Raw genomic sequence first — 7,221 nt, forward strand, 5'->3', positions numbered from 1 at the left:
TGCAGTATAAATCCAGTAACACAGCGCTCTGACGAGGACATTCTGCCGCTTTTTTTCTGCAAATATTATTAAAAATAAGCGCTCACTGTGTTATTTACAAAAGCCAAACATAAAGCAATATTCATAATCACGTGACCTGTGCACATTTTCAAATAAAGTGCATGACCCAAAATGAGGGAAAAAACGACCAATAATGCATCTTGCGTGATACACTTAGCAGCCACTTTATCAGCTGTAACTGTGAAATCAAATGCAATGCAATAACCGTACGGTCTATGGTATGTGCGCACACAAAATAGAGTACAATAAAACAATAAAAAGGCAACACAATAACACAACATAAAGATATGTAGCACGAAAAGGAAGAGACATACGTTCATAAAATAGCTCCATTCACAGAGAAACACTGTATTGTTCCACGTTTCTCCGTTGGATCAGAGTCTGATTCGTAGACGATAACGAGCTCCAGAGGACACAGATGGCGCACGTAAAGCAGCGTCACGTTAATGGATGTGACGCTTCTCATATTCCGCTCTTTGCCACACTGCGTGTCATTTGATTTCACAGCCAGAGGTTGTTGTTGTTGTCGTGTAACGTGAACGCAGCTCGGTGAACGCAGCTCAGAGCATTGATTTCTGTTATTGCTTTGCGTTGGATGGTTCATGACTGCTGTGCTCTCTGACAGACACAAAAAAAAAACACCCAGAATCCCGTGCAGCAGCAGCAGCAGCTCTGTAGATCCACTGTACAGTATCTCTCTTCATACTTATAGACTGTATTTTTATATTTATAATGGATGTGTTTGAGACAATCACTCCTCTATAAGGATTCCTGTGGCTCCGAGTCAGATTCTCTCACCAGAATTGGGTTTCGGTTGTTACTTTTATGACTTTTTTTTTCTTCATAATTTCGACTTTCTATGTCATATTTATGACTTTCTATCTCATAATTATGACTTTCTTTCTCATATTTATGACTTTTTATCATAATTTTGACTTTCTATCTCATAATTATGACTTTCTATCTCATATTTATGACTTTTTATCATAATTTCGACTTTCTATCTCATATTTATGACTTTCTATCTCATAATTATGACTTTCTTTCTCATAATTATGACTTTTTATCATAATTTTGACTTTCTATCTCATAATTATGACTTTCTATCTCATATTTATGACTTTTTATCATAATTTTGACTTTCTATCTCATAATTATGACTTTCTATCTCATATTTATGACTTTCTATCTCATATTTATGACTTTTTATCATAATTTTGACTTTCTATCTCATAATTATGACTTTCTATCTCATAATTATGACTTTCTATCTCATATTTATGACTTTCTATCTCATAATTATGACTTTCTTTCTCATATTTATGACTTTTTATCATAATTTTGACTTTCTATCTCATATTTATGACTTTCTATCTTTCTATCTCATAATTTTGACTTTCTTTTCATAATTATGACCTATTTTTCATAAATTCGACTTTCTATTCCATAATTATGACTTTATTTCCATAATTATGACTTTATTTTCATAATTATGACTTTCCAAAAACCAGCAATGGCATAAGTTCACTAACTTCACACAGCTGTTGCACAATTCATCAAGTCGTGTTTCTCTCCACAGAGCTACGATCAGCCATCACTCTCTTTTTATACAAACCCATTTAAACACTGTGGGCTTCTCTTTGACTCCCCAATCTCTGTGATTAGAATGATCCAGGTTAGTTCCACAATGTAATTAATGTAAGTGTCCACTAGATGGCACTGTTGTCTCATTTCCCAAGAGACACAGAGAGAGTATCACCAGAGAAGCGTGGACATTTGGAAGTCTTTATTCCTCCCATACTGGTCCTATCTAGTTGTTTCCCTAGTTCATATTATTAGATGGTGTTAAACTATAACTAACTGTAGCGCGAGGACGTAATTGTCTGTAACTTTTTTGGTTCTCTCGAGGTTCATCACAAGTCGGTGTTCTCCAAGAGCAGTTCTACGCATTTTGCGTTGACGTTCTCGCGTGAATCTCGCGCCATTACGTCCAATAATGTGCGTATCCCACGATCCCACTAAGGTACAACCAGAGCCGTGCAAAGAGAAGAGTCGCGTCAACTGGAGCTCACGACGCTTAATTGTCACGTGATTCACGTAGACGAGTCAGGGAGTTTCAGCTACTAAAGTATTTTGGCGGGAGATTTGCATGCGTAAATATTGGTGTTATGTTTGCTAATAAGTAGTCAATAAATGAATCGATTTAGAATATTCCTATAGAGCATATGTATAATTAATATGAATATTTAGTATGATTCCTTATATAATGTGGCTGTATAATATTAACTTAGCATGATTCTTTATTGTTGTCTTATTTAAAACACGCTTTATGTTTTTAATCTCACTAAGGTTTGGTTATTTGTCACCGTTAACTTTATTATAATTATAATAATTCCATCACCTACATCACACCTCTACATTCAACAGCCCCAATCTTATATTTAATAATAATAATAATAATATATGATATTTAATATTATTAAACTACTCTCATTCCTCAAAAAAATCCTGTTTAATTTCGACTTTCTATCTCATAATTATGACTTTTCTTTCATAATTATGACTTTTCTTTTATAATTTCGACTTTCTATCTCATGACTTTCTATCCCATAATTATGACTTTCTATCTCATAATTATGACTTTCTATCTCATAATTTCGACTTTCTATCTCATAATTTCGACTTTCTATCTCATAATTTCGACTTTCTATCTCATATTTATGACTTTCTATCTATATAATAATATTTTTTATTATCAAGTCTAACTTTTTTTTTTTTTTTGCTAGAAGAAATGGGCTTCCGTAGCTTCACGAGCCGCCATTGCTGTAAAAAAAAAAAAAAAGGAAAAAAAAGTGGTCCTTAGGAGTGAACGGAGATGACGCGACTCTCTGTAAACGGCTCTGGGCTGAACTATTACTACTGCTGCTGCTTCAGCGCTAGTTAGAGAGTTGAGCGCTGAGTTTCAGACAGAGGCAGTCATGTCAGGCAGAGACGCGTTGGTCGGTGAAGCAGACGGCGGGATAATGGGTAAGTTTCCTCCGTGTTTTAAGAAGCACGTCCCTCTGTTAGTGCGTGAAGTTGACTTAAGTCTGTATTTCCGGAGCTGTAACGTGGTGTTTTCCGACGTAAGCCGACTTTGAAAAGTGTCTCTGAACGAGTGCGAACAATGATTTTTTTTTTTTTTTTTTTTTTTTTTTTTTTTTTTTTTTTAGGACAACGTTCAGCCGTTCGCGTTAAACGTAAACATTGCAGCGTAGTAACACCTCCAGATTTATGAATGGGGTTTGGCTGAGAGCTCGATGAATACCGTTTAGTTTTGACCGTCGACATGTTAACGACAGTCGGTTAATACGTCAGCATGGCATTTCCGGTTTCTGTCATTATCGTCAGGAGCTGCACAAAGAAAGAAAGAGAGAGAGAGAGCTGATCACAGGAGAGAGGTGTAGACTGTGTGCTAAACCACAACTAACTAACTAACTAACTAACCACAACCATGTTCACACTGTTCACGTCTGTACCAGGAGTACTACTGGACCACTGGCTGAGAGGACACATTAAATACATTAGATACATTAGTTATATAAGATACATTAAATACATAGATACATTAGATGCATAGATACATGAAATATATAAGATGCATGGATACTTAGCTACATAGATACATGGAATACATTAAGTACATCTATACATAGATACATGGATACATAGATACATTAGATACATAAGATACTTGGATACATAGATACATAAGATACTTAGATACATTAGATACATTGATACATATATACATACATAAGATACATAGCTGCATAAGATACATAGATGCATTAGATACATTAGATACATGGCTACTTAGATACATAGATGCATAAGATACTTTAGATACATAGATGCATAAGATACTTTAGATACATAGATGCATAGATACTTAAATACTTTAGATACTTAGATACATGGCTACTAGATAACCATACATACACGTTTTCCTCCCAGGTGGTAGAACAGGTCCGTCTGACAGCAGAGAACCTGTCCTCTACGGTACAGTTCTAGATCACGAGTCATCCTCTATCGTCACCTCCTGGTGGCTCATAACCTCATGTATGTAATGTGTGATCACAGTGAAGCCCACTGCACTCTGACTCAAGATGATCTGATCTAATCGGATCCAACTTACAACCATAACAAAGACACACACACACACACACACACACACACACACACACACACACACACACACACACACACACACACACACAGCCGTACAGTTCAACCTTGTTGCCGTTCAGGCGACAGGGTTGCGTGGAGGGAATCTCGTTGGTGGTGCGCTGCGGTCACAGAGCCAAAGTGGCTCATTGTCTGCTCTGTTTGCGCAGAGAGGCGATGACATAGCGCAGATGGGCAGGTCAGGCATTCAGCCAGGGAGACAGAAGAGCGTCAGATGGCGTGGCAGGCAAATACCAGGAGGGGAAGTGTGTGATGACAGAGCTGTGTGTGTGTGTGTGTGTGTGTGTGTGTGTGTGTGTGTGTCTGTGTGTCTGTGTGTGTGTGTGTGTGATGTAGTTCAGCCTAATTAAGGGCATCAATGGAGGAGACGTGTTATTCTGCTTCCTCGACATGCAGCGAGAGGCTCGCGCGTTTCAGGTTTGCGTGTCTGCGATCACATCGCCGGCTCTAATTTAAATCGGCCTCATCTTCACTTCGTCTTTATTCAAAATAAAGACGAAGTGTAACATCCGGGGGGGTTTTTTGGGACGCTTGTGGTCTAAGCGTTGACTAAAAGTAGCTCTTTTCAGTTTTCAGCGTTGTTTGCTCTCTTGCAGTGAATGAATTAGTTACATTTCAATGCTGGCATAGCTTCAGTATATTCCTGTGTGTGTGTGTGTGTGTGTGTGTGTGTGTGTGTGTGTGTGTGTGTGTGTGTGTTTTGAGTAATACCCCCCCCCCACGACTAGTCCTACTAGTTCAGCCACCAGACAAGCAGCATTCATGGCATCAGCGGTTCAACAGGTCACCTGGTGATGAAGATGTGGCTTCTGAAGTGGTTTTCATCTTAAACCTGCCTCAGACGTTCTACAGGGTTATTCTGTTGACTCTCCATCTCTGAACCCCCCCCCGTGGCAGTGTGAGTGGAGCCCAGTAGTGTCAACAGAAGAGAAGTTTATCAGAATAACAGTGTGGGATGAAATGGCTGAGGTCGTGGGAAGCGGTTTGTCAGAAAGCGTCCGTATCCTCTCTGCTGGTTGGACCTCCTGTAGTTAACCCCCTCCCCCCGCTGAGCTTCCTGGAGACTCGCTTTTGCATCGTTTCCGGTACTTTCAGAACAGCAAAAAAAAAAAAGAAGAAGCTGCACCGTGAGTGTTTCCATCCAGCTCTCCTCCTGCTCTGATTTCATTGGTCGGTGACACACCGAGCTGCAGAGAAGCTAGACTAGAACCCTTCTTACGAGCTCTACTATTTTCTATCCCTGTGTGTGAGAGAGTACACACTGTTTCCCATCATCATCATCATCATCTTCATCTTCAATGCAAAAAAAAAAAAAGCCTGGAACTATGACTTTAAATGTCTCGTCACTAATTGTTTAGTGTCTTTTTGTTTAAAGCGCAATCCTTCACACGAGCGTTTCTGACCGAACGTTCGTCCGCTCTGCTGTTCGTCAACTGTCTCCTACACAGGAAGCGGCGGGGAGAGCGGTCCGCTGTGTGTGTGTGTGTGTGTGTGTGTGTGTGTGTGTGTGTGTGTGTGTGTGTGTGTGTGTGTGTGTGTGTGTGTGTGTGTGTGTGTGTGTGTGTGTGTGTGTGTGTGTGGTTGCAATGAGTGGAGGATGCATCATCTTAACGCTCCTGTAAACACACAGGAAGTGACAGTGACAGCTCGTTGACGCTGCACAGTGTCTCTACTGTAGTCTCTACTGTAGTACGGTGTTGTTGTGACGGTTTAGACGAGGTTCACTCACCGGAGCCTCTGCCTCACTCTCTACCTCACACTCTACCTCACACTCTACCTCACTCTCTACCTCACTCTCTACCTCACTCTCTGCCTCACCCTCTACCTCACTCTCTGCCTCACCCTCTGCCTCACTCTCTGCCTCACTCTCTGCCTCACTCTCTGCCTCACTCTCTGCCTCACTCTCTACCTCACACTCTGCCTCACTCTCTGCATCACTCTCTGCATCACACAGTGTCCCGCTGTGAAAACCCTCTGGACCAAGAACAACTCTTTTGACTCGTGAGACATTAAATCTAAAGCGAATATCTAGTTGTGATCCATGATTACTGGTTGCCAATTTCTATACCAATGAATTTTTAATACTTTTTAAAGCGTCTCTAAGAGGTCAAACTATCCAGTACTTCACCAGAAAAGTTCATTAGTTTTAGAAATTAAATTAAAAAAAAAATACAGCAAAGTAATTAAATTAAAGGAATGACTCTACATGACTGAGCCTCTATAGCTGCTACATTTATGCATTAAAGGTCCTGTATTGTTGGTGCTTCATGTCTGTTAACTGGTAAATAAAGACCTGTTGTCCAGGTTCAAAGTACATTTGTGATTGATGTATCATTGCTGTGTTCTCTTCCTCATATTGTTTTTGTATCTGGTTCTTTTCTCTCCGGTTTCGGTTCCTGTCTCGTGGACCTGCCTTTTGTCTTCTCACCGACCTGTCTGTCCGTCTCCAGCTGTAAGTACTCCAGTTATTACATATAGATTATATATAGATATTGTACGCCATTAAAAAAAGAAAAAGAAAAATCACTGATGTTTTGCTTTTTTTTCCCTCCTATCTTTTGTTAAATTTGAGTCGTGTGTAACGACTCGATGACATTAGTCGATTTGAATTGTGCCTTCTACCCTTTTTTCACGTAATAATAATTCAAATTTAAGCCTTTTATAATCATTAAAAGGTGATTTTAGAGGTTGCACCTTTTTTTCAATACGGTCATATAGAAACATTATCATCGCGCACCACTTAAATAACCAGTTAACGAGACTTACATGATACTGCGACCCTTTTCCTCACTCGCGTTGTTCTACATTTGAGTGTGAAACTTCACTCTGCAGTCTCCCAAAACTGGGCAAACTCCCATCTTTTTACATCAAGCTTAAAGATTAGTCCCTTTTAAAGTTAGTCCTGTCTTTACTTGCTCAGATAGAAATCATCTG

Source organism: Cebidichthys violaceus, unplaced genomic scaffold, assembly GCF_023349555.1.
Source record: "Cebidichthys violaceus isolate CVI_PGR_0920_01 unplaced genomic scaffold, fCebVio1.0.p SCAF_96, whole genome shotgun sequence".
NCBI classification, from domain to species: Eukaryota; Metazoa; Chordata; class Actinopteri; order Perciformes; family Stichaeidae; genus Cebidichthys; species Cebidichthys violaceus.